The sequence below is a fragment of the Parasteatoda tepidariorum genome, chromosome 5, assembly GCF_043381705.1.
Source record: "Parasteatoda tepidariorum isolate YZ-2023 chromosome 5, CAS_Ptep_4.0, whole genome shotgun sequence".
Lineage (NCBI taxonomy): Eukaryota > Metazoa > Arthropoda > Arachnida > Araneae > Theridiidae > Parasteatoda > Parasteatoda tepidariorum.
In genome coordinates, this window is record NC_092208.1 from 41350188 (window position 1) to 41376767 (window position 26580).

The following is a 26580-nucleotide window of genomic DNA, read 5'->3' on the forward strand; positions in this document are numbered from 1 at the left end:
CAGCCGCCTCTGGGATTCGAATCTGGGTCATCTCATTGGAAGGTGAACGCTGATCCACCATGCCTCCATCAAAGCAATTTGAATTTTTCCAAATTTCACAAACACTTCAAGTAGATAACGATAGAGTAGATAAGATAGATTAAATACACAACTATCTCAGTGCGCTGCGCGAAGCAGCATTAACTGATTCCTCGGTATTTAAAGACATATAACAAACAATATGTTATATGAAGGAATTAGTAGGGTACGGAGAGACGCAGGCCGCCCCAATAAGTTGATAAGTGCGATATTTAATTTAAAATCATGAAGTTTAGACATTAGTTGAGTAATAAAATGCAGTCAAAGTAAAATAAGAGAAAGATACATAGCTGCAAACTTGTATGGTCATTGAGGGCCATTTTTTTAGAGATACAACATTGCAGCGTTTTGACAAATTAAATCTTTAATTTGAAGTTCAAAAAAAGAAAAAACTTTCAACCTACCACGACAAATTAATGATTAAAATCTATCTATCTATGATCTATTTGTTAGCTTATCTATGTTACATTATTGTCTTATCACCCAACTACACATAACTACACACTCAGGACTTAATGATCCACATGAAATCTTCTTTGCTTCATTTGTATTCCACCACCTCATCGAAGCACCACAAAGTTCAAGTTAAAGATGAATGGGAAAAGGACAGTACCGACCTCAGGTATCTAGATATTTAACAGAGTTCAGTTCAGCTTATCTATACCCAATTCAGATCTATTTTTTTGCTATCATTCCTTATCCTTTCTTACCCTTAATTATTATCAAATTAGATAAAGGAGAAAATAATCATCTGAGTTAGGTATTCTGATTTAAATGCATCAGTTAGTCAGTAGCTTATCTATTTGTTAGCTCTTAAATTTCTTTACTACCACTATGTAAAATATTGTTTCAGCTATCATACAAGTTGGCAGGTATAAAGATATTAATCTACAGTGTTGTATCAGACTTCTATATAATGCGATAAGATCTTTGTTGTAATCTGAAAAACTTAATGATGTATTTTTAAAAACAAAAAATTTTTTAGTATGAAGTTTGCCATCACTTGAATACTTTTGGCGGATCTTTGGGATTTCCGCCTCTCGAAATTCGGTAGGAACTTTCCGGACGATCTAATAAAAAGAAAATGCAAAATTAAGTTGAACTTCGGAAACATTGGGTGAAACCTTACTGTAGTAAATTTCTTGTTTCTAATTTTGTATTTCGGAATGGAAAATTGCAAATATATATATAAACCATACTCCCCAATTACTGAGGAATTTCCGCATTTAAAAAAAAAGCTTTCACAGTGATATTAGAAAAGTAATGTAGTATTATATTTTATTATATTAGAGTGCCGACCGGCCTGTGTAGGGGTTAGGGAACTGCTCTTGTATCAGAAAGGTTCTGGGTTCGAATCCCGGGCAAGGAATGGATGTTCTTTCCTTCTCTGTACTATCTGTCCTTACTGTGGGAGCAACGTGGGCCCTCCTAATATGGTGCCCCTGAAAAAGTGGCCAACAAATCTGCAATTCAGGTACCTGTATGACCTAGGTCATTATCCAGGAGGGAACTGGAAAACAATTACATTAGAGTTGAAAAAGGTTTTGCATCCACTGCATATAAATGTTTTAAACACACATTAGAAGAGTCAGGCTGAGTAATGGTTTAGTTCTTAAGCTGTGATATAAGCTTTTAAAAAATCTATTTAAGAAATTTAGCTTCAGTTCACTGCCACTGGAATAATCATTTCACAAAAATCTCTCTTAAACAGGATGTGCCAGTTCACTGAATGCCAATTTTTTTCAATAAAGCAGAAAAAATGTGACAAAGCAAAATTTAATGATACCTTTAACAAAGAATTCTTAACTGAAAATATTACACACAGCCCGTTGGCAGCCTTTTTCTCACCAGATGGTATACTATCCAAGAAGGATTATAAATAGAAAAAAAAATTACATATATTGTACATAGCCTTTCTTATATGATCCATATATGTCGGACGGGTGTAACCAGGAAGCAACTCGCCAGAAGCTGCGAACAGTCGCAGGGGAGATGGGTCCATCGGCGGTCCACTTATATTGCCATTGTTTTTTTTTTCTATATTAATGTTTGAGCTGTGCATATACTAGACTATGTTTACCTATGTGATTATCTTAGAGTCATGTCAGATCTGATGTATCAGTGAGAGCCTACAAGGACAGGTACTAAGTAACCTGAATATGAACCATACTTTTTTTCCCATTCTTCTTTAATTGGTTTTTAAAATCATCGCCCTTTTTCGGGCCTTCATGTAAAATATTCGGCATTGCGTAAAACGGTTAAATAAGATGTTCTTAAATAGATGGAAAAAATAAACAAATATCAGAAGCAAACTGTATGATTTGTTTGAAAACTCATCCCAAAGAATAGTTTATTTGAATTAAAAATAGGGAGATACCAGTTACAAAAAGACTAATCAAGAGTAGTAAACGTTATTTTCTATTAAAATTTTTTATTTACTTTTTGAGCGTCGATATAACTCCTCAGAGATTAGCGATAAGTTCAAACGCATTAAGTCTTTATTTATTTATTTTTCGAGAAGTTCCCTTTCTTTTTAAATTGCCAGAAGTGAATGTGGAAGTTTGGTATTCAGTTCTAATGTCATTTTCTGGAAAACATTTTATTTTAAAGAAGAACTAAATGACTCCCCAGAGAAAAAATATCAAATGATAATATTGCTTTATGAAAACAAACGACTTTTCAGTCAAATCCAAAAGGGACTTGTGATGAATTAACCTCGTTTTTGTATTAAATAAATAGAAAGAAGCTATTTCACAAAATTTTACCATCTTACTTTTGGTTTTTTAATTCTTTATTTAGTTTTTTACACACTAAAAAGCAAAATATTTGGAAAAGGGATATTTTGATCAATAAAATATGAAACATTCATATAATATTAAAAAATTAATTTGGTCATTATGTTATCCAAATAATAAAAACACACATATTCCTTTTACGAACAATATTGCTGTAGTAATAGGAAATATGAGAGCAGTTCATAATATTAATAAATTAATTCGATCATTGCGTCATGTAGACAATAGAAATACATATGCCTCTTCTACTAATGATATATATTTCCTAGAATTAATTCAATATCATTCGTAGAAGGAACATAAATATTTTTATTTTGTACTGACCAGATTCATTTATTGATATTGTGAAATGCTGTATATATATGCTCTATATTCTTTGGAAGAAAGAAAATATATTTGGATTAAAGAATATAATCTCCATATTCTTTGGCAAGATTTCGAAATTTTTTTCAACGTACTTTATTGCTGGAAATGAGAATTAGGGCAATATAGCAATTACTCAACTTGAAGAAAGTTTTTTAGTTTTAGCACTAAATATATATATATTTATATATTTTTTAAATTGTTAACATGTCCTGTAAATCAAAATATCGTGTTTTTCTCAAAAAATTCTTGAAAATTGTCAAAATTCTTCTTCTATTTCTTGATTTTTAATAGGAAAATGCGGCTACCATTTTAGACATTAAAATTTTAAAATTTAGGAAGACGCGTATTGCTTTCCTGGCAATGTCGAGTATTACTAAAGGAGAGAAAATGGTAATAAGGATTTTTAAAAAAATTGAAATAATGTAAAAACTTTTAGAGTGAAAATTTAATATTTTGAGAGATAAATAACGACAAGAGTACAATGCAAAGTAATCTATCAGCCCACGCCATTATTGATTATGTTGCAAACTTATTCAAAATGGTACTTTCTCTGATTTCGAAACAGAAATGAAGCTTTTAATGATGTAAACATGAAGTTCATAAATAATCAGTGCCCAACTATTTCAGAGGATATCATAAATCTTTAATGCCATGTAATATTCGAGTCCACTGCAGTTTATTGTTACATTAATGAATTAATTTTAATTCCAAAGTTACGCTAGTAACTAAAACTTTAATTCTAGTTTTAGTTCTAGCTTGATGGAATTTTTCCGTAAATTGGAAACAGAAATTCATTAGAACATTGCTAACATTTAGAATTCTTGATGTATGATAAAAATTTAAAATTCCGCCTGAATAAATATTCTTCGATTACAAATGATTTCACTCAGGATTGCTACTCATACAGAAAAGATAAGAAATTGGCAGTAAGAACATTTCGTTTCGATTTTTTGATTAGAAGAAATAACTGTTTTTGTTTATCACTTCTTTTACTCCATTGGAAACAGAAACGTATTAGTATATTAAGCATTCATAATTCTTGATGTTCATCAAAATGATAGAAATTTAAAATTCCGTCCGTATAAATATTCTGCGATTACAAATTATTTCACTCAGGATTGTTACTCATACAGAAAAGATAAGAAACTGGTAGAAGGAACATTTCGTTTCGATTTTTTGATTAGAAGAAATAACTGTTTTTGTTTATCACTTCTTTTACTCTATTGGAAACAGAAACGTATTAGTATATTAAGCATTCATAATTCTTGATGATCATCAAAATGATAGAAATTTAAAATTCCGTCCGTATAAATATTCTGCCATTATAAATTATTTAATTCAGGATTGCTACTCATACAGACAAGATAAGAAACTGGTAGTAAGAACATTTCGTTTCTATTTCTTGATTAGAAGAAGTAACTGTCTTTGATTACTACTTCTTTTACTCCATTGGAAACAGAAACGCATTAGTATTTTAAGCGATAAAAACTCTTGATGTTCATCAAAATAATAAAAATTTAAAATTCCGTCCGCATAAATATTCTGCGATTACAATTTGTTTCACTCAGGATTGCTACTCATACAGAAAATATAAGAAACTGGTAGTAAAAACATTTCGTTTCTATTTTTTGATCAGAAGAAATTCAACTTCTGGATCTGGAGAAATAACTGTTTTTGATTGCCACTTCTTTTACTTTATTATAACACACATATTTGCATCGAAGTTGGAAAATACTATAATGCATTCGATATTAATCATTCGTCACCCATTGGCAGTCTAATTTACATAAAGAAGCAATTATATTAAAGCATTAAGAATACTATAACTGTTAAAAATTAGTGCCAGTAAAGGATATTTTACTTGCACAAGTGAAAGGTAAAGATTAAATATTTTTTCAACCAGTTCTTATTCTTTTCTCCCACCAATTTTAAGTATTTTTAATGCCAGTTCTTTACATTTTCCGGAAAAGAAGACCTGATAAAGTTCTTCGTTAGTTTATCCCAGACTTATGTTGCGGAAACGCAATCTTTTATAGCCTTATAAAAATATACCTTTATGCATGGATAAATTTAAGATTGCCAGTTCTTTACATTTAAATGCCAGTTCTTTACATTTTCCGGAAAAGAAGACCTGATAAAGTTCTTCGTTAGTTTATTCCAGACTTATGTTGCGGAAACGCAATATTTTATTGCCTTATAAAAATATACCTTTATGCATGGATAAATTTAAAATTTCTAGTGCTATCACTTGTGTTTTAAAATATTCCTGTTAAAAAATTTGACAAAAAATATTTATATTATTAAATTATTATGGTGAATGCGGATGTTCTGTTTCTCTAAGCTGAAAAAGAATTCTGAGAATGTCAGCTCTTAAAGGGTTAAAATAAAAATTCATTTATTTTAAAAATGCCTGAGAAATATTGCAGAAACAAAGTTTAATAATTTCTTTTTATAATAATGTATTTCTAATCGAGATGTTTAAATTGATCAACTTAATTTTTATAGTTAGAGTTGTATTAAAACCTTTACAATTTCGAACAGCATCTTGAAACATTTTACATCCCTTTTTAATTTTTTTCCGATTGAGACCACCCTATGTATACCGCATAATTTTTTCGGTTTTTTGACCGAAGCGTTTTCCAATGCAATTATCCCAAATAAAAAATGCCTAGCGAGTTTGAGTTTATCAGAATTGTTTGTATCCCGAAAAGTCTTGATTGTGAGGATTGTAATTTTATTTTAAAACCGTTGTTGCAGATCCAATTTTGAGTTTACTGTTGAGGAAAAACTGTAATCGTACTTATTTGAAGTAGCTTTTTTCTATGTCAGCATGTTATCAGAATGTTCTGTTCGGCGGTTAAGTTTGCTTCCAAGAAGGCTATAAATACAAGTAACTCTGTTTCTCTGATGTTCTTCTCTATTTCTCCAGTCCCAGTGTATGTTCCAACTGTGTAACTCTCTGTGTAATGTTCTAATAAACATGTCATTCTTCGATTTTAACATGTCATTCTTCGATTCAGTAACATTTACAACTACAAATGTTCAAGTCCGTAGCTTCGTAATTTCCAGAATCCAGAAGACAAGCTAACTCCGAGATCAAGAATTGGGAGAAATTTACATTCGTAGAGGACTTTTTAATAAAACTGACTAGCATTTACGTTAGATGGAGAGGGAAACTACGAAAACCTTCTTAATTAAAAAACTTAATTTGCACTGTGATGTGTATCTGTTCCGGACTTCGTACTAGCTCAAAAAAAGGACGATTAAACGACCTGTGTAATTAAACATTCCATAAAAAATTATCAAAATAATTTCTAAGTAATGTGAAATTTTTTGAATACTATAATAATTTGAAAAATACTATGAAAATATATATTAATGGTATAAGTATGATTACTGTAAATATTTCATTCAAATTACCATTGGTCAATGGTATTGGCACTCGCGCAACTCATTCATTTCTTTTTCATTCATCCATAGGTAAAAAGTAGTTTCTGTAGCGGGACATCTTAATATATAGTTTCTTTGATCGAACGCTAAATTTAAGGGTAAAATTAAAATCAAAATATATATTAGCAACAGAAAAATATAGTTTAGGAGGCCTCAAATAAATCATACTATTAACTTTTGACTATTAAATCTCAAAATAACTAGAATGAAATATTAATTTATAAAGCACTTTTCGGACCAAATATAACTATAAAGTTTCTTGAACCACCTGTAACAATTACAGTATTTCATGACTAAGATAATACAATATATTGTCTTAAAATACAAATAAATAAATATATATGTCCCCGGGAGACAAAGTATCTTAATATTATCTATCACAAGATATTGTGCCGACCGGCCTGTGTAGGGGGCAGGGAACTGTCCTTGCATCAGAAAGGTCCTGGGTTCAAGTCCCGGGCAAGGCATGCATGTTTCTTTCTCTCTCTGTGTGTTCTATGTCCTTTCTCCTTTGTGTGTGAATGCGACCCGCCTTATAAACGGGTTGTGTGAGTGGCGGGGCAGAAGTCGAATTTCTGGCCATAGATGGCGCCACTGAAAAACAAGAACAATCGCACCCCCACTGCCTAAAATCGGCATACGACAAAAAAATAATATATATATATTGTTTCGTATTCTGAGAATCTGATCAAAATATCGAAGTGAAATTAAATTTCATCGAAATTTGTGTTCAGCAAGTTTGAATTAGTAAAAATAGCTCATTTAGTTAAATGTTACCCAAAATGCCTTGAGAAATTAAAAAAATGAGAAAAGTGATCCAGACTGGAAATTAAGTTCAGAGTTTAAGGAAAAAGAGTCAGAGCAAAGGTTAGTGTGCGTTTTTTTGGTCGAAACTTTACGTTTTCTATTTCAAATATCTTTCTCAGATTTCACGTCGGGAGAATGGGTGCCTATTTTTGAGCGCTCGAAATATGTCGACTTTGATTATCATCTTCATTTTTTTTTAAGAAAATGAAGCTTTTAATCTTTAAGTATATCTTTCCGTTTCAATTTCTCGGGATTATTCATTCAAGAATCGAAATTGTTTCTTTCGTAATCTTAAAAATCTTCGCATTCAGTTTGACTTTTATGAATCTACAAAAATCATATAATTAAGTGATAAACGACAGAAGAGAAAATGTTTTTTTTCTTCGTAGAAGAAACAGTTTCAATGATGCAACAGAAGAAGTTTCAATGATGAAAATTGTTTTTCTTGCATCTAAATAATTGAAATAAGTGCAAGTTTGGAAAATTACAGTGTGTTACAAAATTATTAAACGACCCCAAATGTAATTCATTTTTATAGTGCAATGCCTAAAATAAATAATTTTAAAATAGTGTAGCAACTGAAAAAAGTTAATAATAAGCCTCAATAATAAGCCCTGAAATAAGCCAAAGTCCTGATCTTAAATTCTACAGAAAACTTGTCGGGCTACTAAGTGTATGCAAATAACCACCAATATAATTCTGTATTTACCTGGTAGAAGCTATCATGAATGAAAGCCACAAAATTCCAAAAACTTAGCTTGAAGACTTAATTAGATTGATGTAAACTCGAGGCTTTAATTAATCCATAAAAATAGTGGATAGACTTTCAGTAGTTCTGAAAAAAATTCATTTTAACTGGTGGTCTTATAATTTTGGGACAGACATTTCAGGGGGAAAATTTTGAAATTGCTGACAAAATATTTACATTTAAGTGTGTCTCTTAAAAATTATATACATGTATTTTGTTTTTTATTCATTTTAATGATCTTAAGTTAATTTTTGAAAATTTATATTACTTATAATAAAAGTCACAGAGCCGCAATGGCTCAGGGGTTAGAGTGTTCGTCTTCCAATGAGGTGAACCGAGGTTCGATCCCGGCGATAGCTGGTCCGCATCCGACTTGGACTGACCACAGTGCTAACGTGAAATATCCTCAGTGGTAGACGGATCATGGGTTAGAGTCCCCTTGCCGTCAGACTAACCGTGGGAGGTTCTAGTGGTCTTCCTCTCCATGTAACGCAAATGTGGGTTAGCTCCATCAAAAAGTCCTCCACGAAGGAAAATTTCTGCCAATGCTTGATCCAGGAGTTCCCTTGTCTGCTGGATTGGGCTCAGACTTACAAGGCTACGGAGTTGAACATTAGTAGTCGTAAACCCATAAAATTTGGGTCTGCTGTTCAACACTGGTTATAAAATAAGCTTCAGTGATCTTATAGTATTGTTGCACACTGTATTGTTTGGAAGATTTTACCTTTAACGCAAAAGAAGACATCAGAGTTTCATGCTGTATTTCATAACAATAAATTATTAAAATGTTTATTATAGTATCTTTAACTTATTTTGACCTAAATTAATAAAAAACAATGGAAAATTATGAAAAATAGCTTTCAAAAAATTCTGCGTCAAAGAGTTAATGAAGAGGAAATATTTAAAAAATATAAAATCATTTAACTTAATAAATATGTTTGATTTTTTTTGCTTAATTAATATCATTACGTATATCAAAAAACAAAACTACTTAAATAAATATTTCATTATTTTTCTTTTAAAACATTATGTTGAAAAATATGTCGAAAAATGTAAGGCAGTTTTTATTAGTCAGGACATCAAGACATTTAATATTAAAAAAAAGTGTGTTTCAAGTAAACAGAAACAAAATATCAATCATGTTTTTTATAAAGCTATATACCTTTCTCTTTTTATTAAGTAAGACATAATTTTTGAGAATCAGCACCCTTAAAGTATTTTTTCCCCTTTCTTTATAGTTGTAATTACGTATTTATCAACTTCAAAAACAAATTCCTCTAAAAACTTTTTATGGCGAAAAATATTTGTTTGAAAACCCTGCAGACATAAAAGAACAAAGAAATCTTTTTTTTTCTTTTTCTTCTCTCCCTCCAAACTGAATTTTTCATCACTAGAGTAACTTCAATTCTTTCTAAGACAACCAAAAACAAGAGACTTACTTGACATACTCTAACTGAAGGCGCTAGTTTTTGACACTTTAATTTATACTCTTCGGAAAAAAGTTTCATTTTCCCACATCAATAATTTCTTTAAAAGAATCTACGAGAGTTTTAAACAAAACTCTACTTTTGAAACAATATTAAAAAATAGCTAGCCGTATTTTTTTCCATGATATTTAAAACAAGCGAATACTCATTTTGTCAAAAGGAGTGTCAATAAAAATACAGGGTGTTCCGTGACAACCGCCCGTAAGAGTGTCTTCGAAGCTAAGTAAGAATATAAAATTTCTGCACTATTTTCTATAATATACTTGATTGAAAACTTCACTTGGCTATGCACGGAGCCTTAAAAAATTTAGTATATTGTTACAAAACTATATTGTATACGTTGTTACAAAAATATACTGTTTATATTGTTATACAATATATTTTTATGTATTGTTATAGATTGTTATACAGTATATTTTTTTCCTCCAAAACAACTGTTTCGAAACAGTGTGCAAAAAGGGATTTTCAATTGTTCAGCTTTTTTTTTAAATAAATTATAATTAAAAAATACAGATAAAAAATATCTATCAACACAATCAACAAGAATATGTGGTATACTTAATGATATAAAATTTCATTGGCTTCAAAAAAATTTAAAGTTGGTAATAAAAGTAGACGTATTTCAAGGTCTCAAAAATAAACGCCTATTTTCAAGACTTGCCAGAAGTTGATGAGGAAAACAAAAGTGGTTTGAAATATAACATGTAAAATGTCCAAAGGAAAAAAAGATAAAAAACAAAACTAGAAAAACCGCGGTAGCCGAGAGTGTTAAACAGAAAATAATTACTGTTTCAAAACGAAATTAAAAACGCCGAGAGAGTCAAATTACAGCAAAATGCATTTCCACGCGCTTTGAAGAGGTGCTGAGGATTTCAAGTCATTAACAAGGGAAGTTACATTTATATGAATGAAACATGATTCCAGGCAATCAAGATGAGCTGATGTGAGAGATGTGGAAATAATTTTAATACTGTCGAAATAGAATTTATGATCAAAATTCTAACAATGTGTTACAACTGATGATTTATCGCATTCTTCATAATGGATATATTAATCGTTTTCCTTTAGCCTAAACGTTAAAACACGTATGGTTTGTTCGATATAGCCAAGGTCTCACTGGGAAGGTACGTGGTAAATGCCTGAGTTATTTTTAACGCTGAAAGATTCTTTAAATAAATTAAATTTAATTTCGTTAACAGACCTGAAAATGACTTTTAAAACCAAAACAGAGTAGGCTATTGGGCAATTTTGTAGCAAATGAGAGAGAAAAACTGTAAAGTAACGAGCAATAAGATTAAAAAAAAGAGCTTTTATCTCTAATGGGTTTAGTAAGAGCTATATCGTTTACCGATAATCCACGATTAACAGCAAACGATCGGAGGAAGTTTAGGAGTTTAAAGAAGTGTCAAAGCAAAGCTTTAATGCGCGGTAAACGGAAGTGTGAAACGCAGAAATTTTCTGGCAATTAGAGCGTTTAGAATTAGCAAGAGGGGATCCAGAGACGGCAAAATGTTTACGATAAACAGATGTGAAAAAATGATTAATGTGTTTAGTTACTAGATCATCTTAAAAAAAGGTAAAGTAAGATTAACTTTCGGGTCTAGATATTAAATAGAATATTGACTTGAAACTCTTAAAAATCTGTAGCGCTGTCAACTAAAACTAAAACTTATGAACGGAAACATTAAACTAAAACTGTCACTGAAACTAAAACTTATTTAAATCTTTTCAAAAATTTATATTACTCTTATAAATTTGTGCACTGATATATCCAATTTATCTACGAAAATGTGTTAGGTACTTTCTTAAACGACAGGTTGTTAGCTCATTAATTAGAGTAATTGTATGATGTTTCTTTAAAAAAAAAGAAGAAAGACTGCAGTCATTTTTATCTTTTAAACTAATTACAAGTAGAAGAAAAATAAACTAATTAAGCGAATGCATCTGAAGGCTTTCATTTTAAAGCGGATTTCATTATCAACTTAAAAAAATTACATAGTAAAAAATTAAAAGAAGAACTTAGAAATTTGTTTTTATAATATATGTGTGTTTAAGTCTCGTTTCCTAATTTAATAACGAAGGGAAATTTAGATGAGGTTAAGAAATTAAGAAAAAGATCAATAAGGCTTATTTCAAACCGATTTTTCCTTTAATTTTGAACTTATTATGTAAGTAAAACAGTTAAAATATAGTAACGGTATCTTGTTATGTAAACAGCAGTAGTAAAATATAGAAGTTCTTATCGATTTATACTACATTTTAAATGAAAGAAATTGAGATGAGGTTAAGAAATTAAGAAAAAGATCAATAAGGCTTATTTCAAACCGATTTTTCCTTCAATTTTAAACTTATTATGTAAGTAAAACAGCTAAAATATAGTAACGGTATACGTAAACAGCAGTAGTAAAATGTAGAAGTTCTTATCGATTTATACTATATTTTAAATGAAAGAAATTGAGATGAGGTTAAGAAATTAAGAAAAAGATCAATAAGGCTTATTTCAAACCGATTTTTCCTTCAATTTTAAACTTATTATGTAAGGAAAACCGTTAAAATATAGAAAAGGTATTTTGTTACGTAAACAGCAGTAGTAAAATGCAGAAGTTCTTAACGATTTATACTATATTTAAAATGAAAGAAATTTAGATGAGGCTACGAAATTAAGAAAAAGATCAATAAGGCTTATTTGAAACCGATTTTTCCTTCAAATTTAAACTTATTATGTAAGAAAAACAGTTAAAATATAGTAAAGGTATCTTGTTACGTAAATAGCAGTAGTAGAATATAGAAGTTCTTAACGATTCATACTATATTTTAAATGAAAGAAATTTAGTTGAGGTTAAGAAATTAAGAAAAAGATCAATAAGGCTTATTTCAAACCGATTTTTCCTTCAATTTTAAACTTATTATGTAAGAAAAACAGTTAAAATATAGAAAAGGTATTTTGTTACGTAAACAGCAGTAGTAAAATATAGAAGTTCTTAACGATTCATACTATCTTCTAAATGAAAGAAATTGAGACGCCTTTTATATATTTGCAAATTCAATACTTCTAAGTAGAGTTTTTTTTTAAGCTATCTACTCGAAAATCCTGAGTATGTCGTTTAATAAAAAAAATCTTTCAAATATAAAGGAAAATACTTTTTCGAAAATTGCCTAGTTGTTTGAAAAAATATAGATATAAGTATTTTCCGAAATGTATTCGTACGCATTTTCTCCAGAGACAGTAAATTCACATAACATCTTCATCATTTTTGTCGAAAGGATAATGGTGTCTTTTTTCTTTGGTTGGATTCTATCCAATCAGAGAAATATGTGGAGTATGTGGAATTAATGGTGATTTTTAATACGCGATAAAATGTTTTTTTTATTCCATTGAAGAATAAAATGGCTTTAAATCCTACTTTGTATTATTTTTTTTCATAACTAATTGTTCTCAAACTATAAATCTGACGGAAAAAAGTACCAAAAGTGTTTTAATGAAATATTCGTTTTAAAAACGTGATAATGTATAGACTTTTTGTGTTTTTATATATTTGGATTCTATCCAACAAAAATGCATCGATTTTTAATAAGCCATTTTTTTACTTTGTCAGGAATAAAATAACTTTAGAATCTGTATGAAAAAATTTGTTCCATATTTTATTGTGTCAAAGATATGCATTTATAATAGATTATATTTTGACGAAATTCTACTTGTTTTAATCAAGCATTCCTTTTGAAATTTTTTTATTTAATTATATATCTGGTTTACAACTAATAAAAAATATATCGTGGTTATGGTGATTTTTAATATGCTCTGAATTTTTTTTAAAATTCAATTCAGGAAGAAAATTTATTTATAACTTACATTATATAGTTTCAAATTTAATTGTTCCCAAACTATATATCTGATTCTTTAAATACCAATTGTTAAATAAAGTGCTTTTATCTGTGGCTATATAATATTTATGTATACATGTTTTTCTATGAACGTTCTATGATTATATATTTTACGCATATATGTTTTATGTATATTTTTATGCACAGGCTTTTTATGTTATATATGTATGTTAGGTATGTATGTTAAGTATATATGTTTTTTTGTATGTTATTTGCATATTTTTTATACATGTTCTGTTTAATATTTAAATAATTATATATTGAATTCTAATCAAGAAAGATTTATATCGAGTAAATGGCAATTTTTACTATGAAATAAAATGTTTTTTTTGAATGTGTATGCTAGGTATGTGTGTTAAGTATATGTTTTTTTATGTATGTTATTTGTATATTTTTATGTATGTTCTATTTAATATTTTAATAATTATATATTTGGATTCTAATCAAGAATGATTTATATCGAGTAAATAGCATTTTTTACTATGAGATACAATAATTTCTTTTCATCAAGTTGACGAATAAAATATCTTTATATCAAAATATTATTTTTTCCTATTTAAATTTTTCCAAAGTATAATTCTGATTTGGTAAATACCACATGTTTTAATGAAGCATTCTTTTTGAAAAAATTTTCAATTTATATATTTTTCATGCAATTATATAGTTGGATTTAAGCCAATAAATAATACATTCAATTAATAGTGATTCTTAATATGCGAAGAAGTATTTTTTATTTCATACAAGAATAAAATTATTTCAAATTGTTTTATTTTTTGCTCTTGTTAGATTGTTTCCAAATTAAAAATATAACTGTTTAAAATCCATATGTTTTAACGAAGTATAATTTTTGAAAAAGTAATATATTTATAAATATATTTTTTATTTAAAAATGCATTAATTTCGAAAAAATAATTATGAATTTATGTTTTTTTATGCTAATATACTATGTTATCTATCCTAATATTTCCTGTCTCAATTTCTAACATAATTGTTCAAGCATACTTGTCTCAAACATCCAAAATGAGTAATTGGAAAATTTTATACAAAAGTTAAGGAATATAAGGATCAAAATGAGCAAAGTTTTTGAAACATTTCACGGTCAAAAATTCTTTTTTGGAAAAAAATGGTTAAATAACAATTTATTTAAATGTTATTTCACCACATTAAAACAAAACTGTCAAATAACTATAAATAAGATGGTATTCAAACTACTAACTATAAGAAAAACCGTTTATTAACTGCCTTCACCTAATACGGTTAAGCAATTAGAATTTTATCGCACCAATTAGGCACACCTAATGAAGCCAATTAGTTCCTTGCGGCTGGATACATATTATATCCGAGAGGGCTAATCTGTGAATCTTACGACCGATAGTGCGGGGTTCGAGTCCAGCATTGACACTAAAATATTTCCCCCATTCCATTCTATTCAATACATGTGGAGTTTCCACTGTCCTGCACTCTTCAATTTGTGATCCTGGTCTTTTTAGAATACGATGCTCTCATTCACGCATAGATGGCAGCACCATACATGGACAGTCTCTGTAAGGAAAGGTTAATCTTTGATTATCGCTTTTCAATACTCTTTTTGATAATGAACAATTATAAAACGAATGCTTATAACAAGTAATTTTATTTAAGTATAATTCTTCAATGCTACAAGGTGGTACAAAAACGATGTTTAAGATTCAGCAATAAGATTTAATACGTATTTGTACAGGGTGGTGTAATTCTCAGATACCCACGGAGTGTTTGCTTTTACATGCTGGAAAGACTGGCAAAGTTTTTATTTTATTTATTGCTACGCATACTTATGCATGACAGGGATAGCCTGGCTGGTAGGAAGTTGGGCCCACGTCCGAGAGGTGGTGAGTTCGATACCCACCGGCTGAAGACTCCCCGTGTACGAAATTGTGATTGGTTCTTGCTAAATTTGTCAGGGTCACAAAGTCCTCTAAGTTCTCGGAACAAATCGAAACCTCTGGAAGTACTTCATCGGAGATTGATGAGCTCTGGTTCAGGTCAAAATTACGATCTGTGGATAGATTGATGGTGTGTGATTGCGTCTTTCCTGTAAAACGGGATGTGACTTACGTATGTTGTCTCCAGATCATCTTCAGGGATGTTTCCCGGACAGTCGCCAATAGTTCATAGTGTGAAGTAAATAAAAGTATAAGTACACATGCTTAATCATACTTGTGGGCTCATTACAAAGTATGGTTTATAAGCCTCTGTCAGTATGAAAACCAAATTAGAGAAAAGCAATACAGAAGTACATCTAGGCAAGATTCAAATCCCCTACATCTGCACTACAAACAGTATGGTGGAAGGGCGATATTGCTTGGCCAGGAAGACCCACACTAGCAAAGTAAGCTTTCACTTCCTCCTCATAGTTTTGATCCTCTGCAGAGGGGATGGCTCCCCTACTTTGGTATCTCGTAAACATTATGGTAGAACGAGGACTGATATCGGTCCTTTTGCAGACTAATCAAAGTGGTCACCTATCCGTTTACTGATTGATTCGAGTGATGCGCGACTTCGGTGATCTATTAGGAGCAGTGTTTTATGATCAAAATAAGGTTTTACAAAAATCAGTTTAACGGTACATAGTGGGCAGGCATATATACCAGAATCAAGGCATAGTTTATCCGTGCGATATTTAAAATGAATGTTTGATATTAAACTTTTTTAATAATATACCACATTTTTCAGTCTACTCATATTTAAGCTTGAATGATAGTGTGCTCATATTCACCTTTGAAACAGGCTGCTCGGATTTGATTCCCGACTAGTATATGCTTGATTGGTTCGTATTTTGCTACCCTCATACAACCAATCACCGCACATTGTACAATATCTAAGTGAATAAGCGTTAAAGCTCTAGTATGGTCTTGCAGAATGTAGGGAGATTTCGTGGTTTTCCTGTTCAAATTCAGTTACTTTACTTAATATGTTCTCCAAGGGGAATATTTCTTTTTTCAATGCTTGATCCAATATAACAAATATTTCAACATTAACATCCACTACATGAGGACAAAGTAAATTTAAATCTAGGTGGGTAAAATAAAATAAAATGCGCAATTACTAATACAAAATAAAATAAAATCTGTTCGAAATAAATAAGTCTGTTTCGTGTGTAAAATAAAACCTGCTTATATTTCATCAAAATTTATATATTTAAGTAAGTTATATTTCTTAAGAGACTAAGTAAATTTTATTTTGTTTACTAAATGTTTATTTTTTATTTTATTTTATTTTTTGTAAGGGGATAATTTAATCTAAAACTGCACAGATACATCTTAAAATACATTAAGAATAGAATAGTTGACTTAATTCTATGCCAGACGTTTCTTTGCGCTAGTTTGAAAATCTAATTGAATTAAATAAATAAAACCAACAACAGATGCAAGAGCCTCGCTGAAAACTAATTCTCATCCTCATCATCAATCTTAAAAACAAATGCTTTAATTTTTCAGAGAAATTACTTCCCCAGCCCTTCGCATTACAGTGAAGAATAGACTACTAAACCTGCGCTTTACCCCTTCTTCTTCTTTGAAATATACGAGTCGACGGAGTGCGCCCTCTTGCGGTTGCATAAGAAACGAATCATTCTTATTCCTCGTGCCAATGTAGAGTAATGTTAGATGACACCGGCTGCTGCTAGCTTTGGTGAATCAATTGTTCGCTGGTTTTGTTCCTTTTTGTTGATGTTGTGCTCTGGCTCTGTGACTTTGTTTTGCTCGTGGTTGTGAGTTATTATGTGAAGTGGTTCATTTTTTTAAAAAAAAAAGGGAATGACATGATTTGATATATTTTCCTACATTCTGGTGAAAATGATTAGAAATTGACGTTATTGCTACATATTTAAGGATTATTTTTAATATTTATATTCTTTAAATTTGAAAACAGATTTATCAAGAAAAAGGTATGTTTTTTTTCCCTTTAGTAAAAAAAAACTTTATTGTATTTTTTTTTCTTCTAAAAAAACTTAATATTATTGAAACTACTATTTAATGTTGTTATTCGTTAAGTAAAATTCGTTAGTATTTTTAAAATAAATATTGTCATTAAATTTACAGTTTTCTGCTTTTTGAAACGCGAACTAGTTAAGCACTTAAATTTCTCGTTAACTAGCAAAACAACTTTTTAACGTATTGTATTCAATTTAGAAGAAAATACGCGAATAACAATAATTAAAGATTAAATTTTAAAATTATTATATTGCTATTATATACAAATAACTAATAAAAAAATATATTTAAGTAACTTTTATTAAATAATGGTAACAGCACAGAAAATTACAATTGAATATTTTATGAGAAATTAGATTTAAAACTTTAGTAATGCAAATGTAGAATTTTATGTAAATAATTTAACTTTGAACTTTTTCCTTTTAAAACATATGCTTAAAACTTTTTTGTTAAATTTATTGATTTTATTGAAGTAGTTTTCGATAAAAATAAATTTAAAACGGACTCTTGAAACTTTAAATTTTGAAGTTTTCATAGACTAAATAATGTCTCCTTTTCTTTAATCTGCATGATACGGTGGATAGTAATACCTAATTGTCAATGAAGTGAGTGAAATTATCAAGCAATATTATTCTAATTATTGAATGATACATTTATCAAATTCGTAATATATCATAATTAGCTGAGTATACTAACATTTGTTGAGTTTATAATAACATATATTAACATATTTAAAATAAAAAGAGAAGAGAAAGGGCGTTTCGCAAAAAGTAAAAAATTTTTTTTTGTAGCAAAATCTCGAACTATTTTTAATATCTCAAACTTACGTGACATGTCAAGATGCTGATAAAATAACAATTTTCTTCAATTCATGGTGTTGACAGTGTAAATTAATATATCATTTTAAGTTTTTATCCATCGTTCTTCGGAAATGACTAATTCCGAAAACTAGGCCGATGAAATCTCATTTTCATTAGACGTGTTTCGTGCATAAGGGATTTTTTCTCTCTGTTATCTTGAGCGTGTACCGTATCCTGTAATCACGAGTGTATTAAGAGCGAAAATAAATCTGTTGCTCGCGTTTTTTGTGCTAAGAACGTTTTGTACTTCACATGCATCGAAGATGTATACATAAATCACATTTAATGATAAGTTTTTCCGTTTTTATTTCCTTCCGGGAAACCGTAAATTAAAACCTACTCTATGACCATGCTTTAAGTTTTCAGAGTGCATAGTTATAACTCGTAATAGTTTTAAAAGTTATTAAATATGTATTTAATATTTTTGATGTGAAAAATGAACATTGGTATATTTTGTTGTTATAGTGAGAGTTTGATAAATAGTTGACAATAAAGTAGATCAAATTATAGAGTTTGATCAAAGTTGAATGGGAATATGAATTTCACATTTTCAATGAGTAAATTAAAAATCTGTATTTTGATCGTTATAAAAAATTTTCAAAGTTGAGTGAAATAAGAATTTAATATTTATTAGAGGCTTAAATAACATTTCCGCAATCCCGGTGCGGGGCAAGAAGTTTGAGGTCGCACTCAAGAGAAAAAATAACACCATACGTTAAAATCAAAATATTTTTTTTTTATAAAATATTTGGTTTACTTTATAAATAATAATCCTTAACTAAACTATGAATATAATTACTTTTGTGAGTTATTTTCTTCCATTATTAAAAAAAAATTATAAAATTATCTTTAATTAACTTCATAAATAATAACTCTCAACTGAACTATGAATACAATTACTTTAATGAGTTATTTCCAATTGTAAAAAAAAAAAAAAAATTCATTTCAATGTGGTAAATGTATACAGTGTGTCAATTTAGTACCTTAATTCTACCTTTTCATCACAATTACTATTTTCATTTTCGTAAATTGAATTAAAATAAAATTAATAAGAATCTCTTCATCAGCCTTTTTTTTTTCATATAATTTTAAATTTTTTATGGTCAGTCTAAGTTGGGGCGCACCCAAGTCTGCGTATGCTACTGATATTTATGATGTGCAAATTAGATTCAAGATTTAGATTCTGTAAATTAGATTCTGTATATTAGATTCAAGTTTTTTTTTTTGGTGAACCGTAATTTCATTCACTGTGACTTAGAAATTTAAACTTTTCGCCGAGTTCCGGATTTTCATGTTTGTGTTTTAGTGAATATTTTCTACATTTATATTTTATTGAAGTTCAAAATTGAGATTCGTTATATGATACGCAAATTGATACTTATCGAGTATTTTTTAGGATATACACCAATATGAACTGGACAATTTAAAAACTTACCTCTGAGTTCAGTGGTGTGTTTGTCAAAGTTTTGATACATAATTTTATAAATTTATTATTTCGCGTAAAATCGATACATTATATGGTACTCAAAAAATATTTTTTTACCATTTTCAAATTACAAAATGGATTTGTTGCGCCTTTCATTATGTTCAGTAGTGCTTCACAATGATACGAGCAATTATAACTATCATTTCACTGAGTTTAAAATGACCGCGTTTTTGAAGTTTTGTAGGATTGTTTAAATTCTTTATTAATGTATGTAGTACGTAATTTTAATCATCCGCAAAATTGATTTTTATATGCATGCTTGTTAAATACTTTTATTTCACGCATTCAAATTTACAATAAGCATTTCTGCTCTCAATCAACGAGGATCTTCGAAAAATCTGATTTTGCATTTTAAATCAAGCTTCGGAGATGAATTTAAAGTGTTTAAAAATGACATTTTATTCAATATTTAGCATTGTTATTATCTTTAAACAAAAGTTAATTCTGACTAGAATAACTGAATAGTAAGAACTCAAAGTTTGTTTAAATTATCAACGATGACCGGCTAGCGATTTTACAATCCAGCGGTCTTTAACAACTAGATATCCTGTTTGGCATTTTCTTAAATAAATAAAAATGCGTCTTTACTTCTTTTTTAGTTCAAGTAACAAATATTAGAAGATATGAAAATTAGCATTATAATGAGGACCAATTACAGCCGAGAGAAAAATTTCCAAAAAAGAGAGTCTCTAAAAGATGCTTGATTGTAAATTAGCGGCTTGTTATAAAATGTTATTTCTATTCCCTTAAATTAGTTTAGCCATCTTAAACTTTTTTTACAGTGATTTCATGAAATTCCAAAGAATAAAGTCAAGTTTTAAATTATAATAATCAACCGCATTTCGTAGAGGACTGATCGTTTAGACAAGGTTCCCAACAGATCACCGAAGTCAAGCATCACTGGCTGGGGTCAGTGTGCGGGTGGGTGACCACTTGGATCAGTCTGCGTAGGGACCGAGGGTGTGCGGTATTGGTCCTCGTTAAACTGTTCTACCGTAAAGTGTTAGCTTTCACGTGCAGGTGGTTGGGCTACCGAAACGTGTTTGCCATTCCCTCTGCAGAGGATCAAAATTGTGATGGCATGCCTTCGGATAATCTTCAGGGATGTTTTCTTGACCGTCGCCAATAGCCCATTGTGCAGCTCTAGTGCGAGGTATATGAACATCATCAATATTTGACCACATTAAACTAATTTTCTTTCTTTCATATTTTTGAAAACTTTGTTGTGCTGAATCTTATTCTAAATGAACAATTGAGGTGTTTACCAAAAAGAGGAAAGGCAATCAATTTGTGCGGGAATAAATAGTTTTTTTGATAGGTGATTTTCCTGCTAAAACATGCAATTGTTTACACTAAGAAAACAGTCATATAGAAATACGAACGTTAGTAGATATTAAAAATTGAAGGGCCTTTCTCCATTAAAGCAGTTGGTAAACTGTAGGATTATATAAAGAAATCCTATCGAAACTTTTGACATAGCATAATTGAAGTATATCATTGTTTTAAATTTCAAGTTTCATAACTCTAAGTTAAACGTTCTGGTGTATAAATCTTCAAATCTCTGAGCTCTAAAATCGTCATGTAATTAGCAACTAATATGTTTATAATTGTCCCCATGAACGTTTGGGAAATGTTTGTTCTCGGTAGGAATTCTAGTTAATGTTAAAAGGACATTGCTTTCATCATTCATTGCATTGAAGACATTGCTTTCAATAAGATTTTTTTAATGAGTGAAAATCTAAATAATCTAAAAACTTTGCATTTAAATTAAAATAAGAATAAAGCACTAATGAAAGTATATAAATTTGACGTTTAGACACTGAGGAAGATTCTTGATTAGAGATCTTCGGTATCGGTTTTGTTAAACTGTTCTACAGTTAGGAGCTGACTTCTCGCGCAAGTCGTTGGGCTACTAAAGCGGAGAGCCATCCCCTCCGCAGAGGATCAAAACTGTTATGGTATGTCTTCGGATATGAAATGTTTCCCAGACCGTCTCCAACAGCCCATTGAGCAGTTTTAGTGCTGTGTAAACAACTTGTTTATGGAACTGAAACTATTGGGGGTAGGTAAATTTATGTACTTTTCATTTGTACTTTATTCAAGTTACGTTTTGCTTTAGTCTATAATAGTTAGATCGTATTTTTTTGTATGAGCCAAAAACGCATAGATGTCGATTTTCATGCTTTTTATGTAAGATATTTTACTATGGTCGTTGAATGACAGTTAAATTTGTTTAATTAGCTGAAATTCTACTGTTTTTTCACCAGTGATTCAATTACGTGATGTTAAAAATTAGCAAAACAACCTCTAATATTAGAAGCAATTTAACTCCATAATATATATTCGCTGTGTAGAGTCTAGGCTTCTTGCAGCATTATGTTTTGTGACAATAAAAACCATTAAACACCCATGATTTAATTGAACATTTATTTTTAGCTTTACTACCACTGTAAATTTGAAAATCGATGTTTACCTTTTTCATATCAAAAAGTTTGATACATTATCAAAAGCAATATATCGTGTTAGTGCACTTTCAGAATTTAGGAACGAATAATTGTATTTAAAAAAATTTTTTCTCGATAAAACTTGTGCCTCTTTTAAAACTATTTACATTGAATAAAACTTATATAAATATGAAATAGTGTTTTTCTTTAAATCTGAAGTGTTATCTAATATTAGTGAATATTTGTTTAAATTATTAAGCGTGACATTTTATTTATGATTGACTCTAATGGATTGATTTTAGTGGATTGACTCTAAGAAATATTTTGACGATGTATTTTGACAGCGGTAAAACACGTGCTTACATTTAATATTAAACAAGAAGTCACAGATACTAGAGCTGAAAATTTAAATTTTCTGTTAGAAGCCAGTAGCCATTAGACTCTAATAACTTAGTAGCCACTCTTCCTCACACCCAATAGGTCGGTGACCAATACCGATAGGTCCTTTCATTTAATAGCCATTTTTTGCTTGGATTAAACTATACTTTTGAAAAAAAAATTATCTTAGAAATTATCTACGGCTTTAAAGTTAATTTTACAATAAAAATAAAACATTCGACAAAATTTGGTTAAACATACTGACTTTGCCGTGCAAGAAAATTCTATATGCCATAAAACAATTAAAAAAAAATATGGAAAAAAGTGCCCCGTTGCTTATTTAATTGTTGTCGCCACTCTTCTTTGTTGACTCGCGACGAGGCGAGTGGTTATTTTCAGGTTTATCAGATACTATCAAAATGTCTTGAATTTATTAATATATGAATTCCTGTTACAAATAATGTAACACGTATAATTCCTGTTACAAATAATGTAACATGTATAATTCCTGTTACAAATAATGTAACATGTATAATTCCTGTTACAAATAATGTAACATGTATAATTCCTGTTACAAATAATGTAACAGGAATCTTTCGCAATTGCCCAATTGCAACAATTACTGTTACATTATTTGTTTTTCGAATATACTTTACAAATTTAGAGCTTTAAATGATACTGCATAGCTTTAATTTTNTTGGGATAGTTAAAATATGGTTGAACCAGGTTTTGTGTATATTGCTTTTACGGAAATTCTCTGAGAGCATGTTCCGGAATTGGTTTCGGACCAGCAATTTAAATGAGTGCAGAGAGATGGAGCAACGAGATGCTTGGGCAATAGTTGTTGGTTATTTTCAGGTTTATCAGATACTATCAAAATGTCTTGAATTTATTAATATATAAATTCCTGTTACAAATAATGTAACACGTATAATTCCTGTTACAAATAATGTAACATGTATAATTCCTGTAACAAATAATGTAACAGGAATCTTTCGCAATTGCCCAATTGCAACAATTACTGTTACATTATTTGTTTTTCGAATATACTTTACAAATTTAGAGCTTTAAATGATACTGCACAGTTTTAATTTTTTAAAAAAGCAAATAAGATTCAAATATTTTGTTTCGGCAATGTCTAAATTTAATTTCAAAAATTCTACCTAGCTACTTTAATACTTTCCAAAAACGTCATGAAATATACCAGGTATTTCCACAGGTATTGGGCAACGATATTTAACCAAATCGAAAGAAAAACCTTGATTCTTTACGAATGTTATTCTATCACATCTGATGTTTTTACCCCTTTTTAATTAATTAGTTCCTTCAGAGACTATTATTAACCAAACAGATGTTTTAAAAGTTCCTGGTGTCTTGAGATACCTCTTAGAAAACTCTTTAACGAAAAGAGTAAGCATTAACAATACTTCAGAGGTAAATAAACAGATTCTTTTGACAGATTTTATGTGTTTAAGAAAACTCGAATGCATAACAATTACTATAAACTAAATAGTTAACCACCTTTAAGTTCTGATTTCCTTGATTTACTTATTTGTATTAAATTGCAAAAACACAACTTAAGAATTTTTTTGATAAAATTCGTAAAGCTTTCCACTGGAGTTCAATCTGTAGTTAAAATATTCCTCTTGTGATTGTTAGATTTTTTAAATAAACTATGAATTTAAAAAAACAAAACAGAAAAAGTTTATAATTCTGCTTTGATTTTAGGTAAATATTATGACTTAAGAAATTAATGATTCGGAAGATCATGTAAAAGAAATACAGTCATTAAAATGTTATTTTAGTTCTGAAGTATTTGCCGACCTCGTTAGTGCTACAAATAAAAATTCTTTTTTAAAATAACTATAAATAATATCGTCTGCTCAAAAGTACGCTGTCTTACGTAATAAAGATATCAAAAGGCAACATTGCTTAATGGCACATAAAAGCAAAATTCATAAAATGCAAATTTAAAAATATCAAGCTGCATTTCTGAAACTTGAGATTCGTTTTCTAATCATTAATAGCAAACTTTCGCTTCCAAATCGCGCGGATAATTAAAGTTTTCGGATAAGCAAGTAAAAAGATATTTGATATCTTTCCGTCTGATGCATGAAATTTGCAGACGTCTGTGTTTTATTCTTCCCGGTTATCGGATTAAATATACCTTTGTACCGCTACTTTGAATTAGGAAAATGTTTCGAAATTTTCACACTTTCTATTGAGTTTCTTTATTTTTACCAGAATTTCTAATCCAAACATCTGTTAGTTGTATAAGATAAAGAAGACAAAAAAAAATGGCGTTTTAATTTATCTCAATTTGTTTCAGAGTTTCTAAATGGGAGGGTGCATGCAAAAACCTTTTTACCCTGAACCCAAATAAAATAAATTTTAATGAAATCTTTTCAAAATAAGTTTAAAAAAGATTTCTTACGTCTTTTAATTAAAATTGTTTTATTAAACTATTGTTTCATTTATTGTCTTTGGAAATTTAAAAAGTAATATATATTAACATTTTATAATTCATAAAATTTGTATTAAATTGTATTATAAATTGTTTTACAGAAACTAATGGTAGAATATTTTTTTGTTTGTAACTATTTATGGATGACTAAAACAAATTTCAACATAGGCATTGAAAATTTCATGGATTGTTTAGAAATTAGAGAACAAATTAAATATATTACACCGCGATCTTTCCCATACTAAATATGACTCTTGCTCAGAACAGAATAAATATATAAGATAAAAAATTCTTTGCATAATGAAAAAAATATTTTTTAATGAAATAGTGTTTAAACTAAATGCCTGTTTTCTGCTATTAGTTATCACTTCAATATTTTTTTTAATGGAAAAGAAAACTAGCTTATCGAATTCAGTTTCAAATATTGAATTATGATAATTATTGCTATGATAAATTTTTAATTATTTATATAATAATGGTTGACATAAATAATTTTTATGGCTTATATAAACTCAATAAATAAAAAGGTGTTTTTGTCTTTTCAGCATTTTATAAATGGTCTTTCTAATATATTTAGACATGGATGGATTTTCAGTTAACTATATCGTATTTTTACCAGTGTCTACCTATAATGCTTTGAATTTCTTGTTTATTTTTGCTGCCCTTGCTTATTTTCATAATTTTTACGAGGCATCTAGGCGGTCAATCGAAACCAATGAGCAGTGCACCCAGCTGAAAATCCCTAGTGACTCAGCATTTTTCTCACTCTCATTTTTCTAACTGGCGTTGGTAGTTTTTTTTTTTAAATATATAATAAATTAGCTTTTTTAGGGGCACATGTTTAATGTAAGCCGTGGCTATGACTTGAAAAAGAATAGGTTTGATTTTTTTTTTCTTGTGCTAAAGTTTGAAGTTTACCTTTTTTCGCAAAACAGGTCTAAAATTAATAATTCTAGTTCGGGTTATGATGTGGCCCCTCTTCAAGTTCAGCTATAAAGAAAGGCTGTTGTCTTGTTTCAAAGTTTTTTAAACTTAAAAAACATGATCTATCGCTATTAAGTATCACATTTGAAAAACAGTAAATTTTTTTTAATAGAAAATCAAGTAAGCAAATCATCTTGAAATACATATGCAATGTTTTTAATGATATTGCTTGAACCCGAATGTGTCTTATGGATCACGTGTGACTTTCTGCCATTGGAAACTACTTAAGATAAAAATATATTTTTTCGATTAACGTATTTGACGGGATGAAAATTGGTTATTTCCACGAAAATTTCTAGTTATTTTCATTTTTAGTATTGAATAGTTTGTTAGCTTCTTATATCTCTTTAAACTTTTGTTCTCTGTTCTTTAGATTCTGT

At 29.4% G+C, this 26580-nt stretch overlaps 1 protein-coding gene across 2 annotated transcripts in view; it reads left to right on the top strand.

The window, feature by feature from the left end:
- Positions 1–17205: 17205 nt before the first annotated feature.
- The window catches only part of LOC107439155 (polypeptide N-acetylgalactosaminyltransferase 13), a 316714-nt gene continuing 307339 nt past the window's right edge, over positions 17206–26580 (top strand). Inside the window, exon 1 of one of the 2 annotated variants that reach the window (XM_021148903.3) lies at positions 17206–17538. The gene's annotated coding sequence lies outside the window, so the exon portion shown is untranslated. The remainder of the gene's footprint in view (positions 17539–26580) is intronic. The other variant, XM_071181345.1, reaches the window with a different exon arrangement.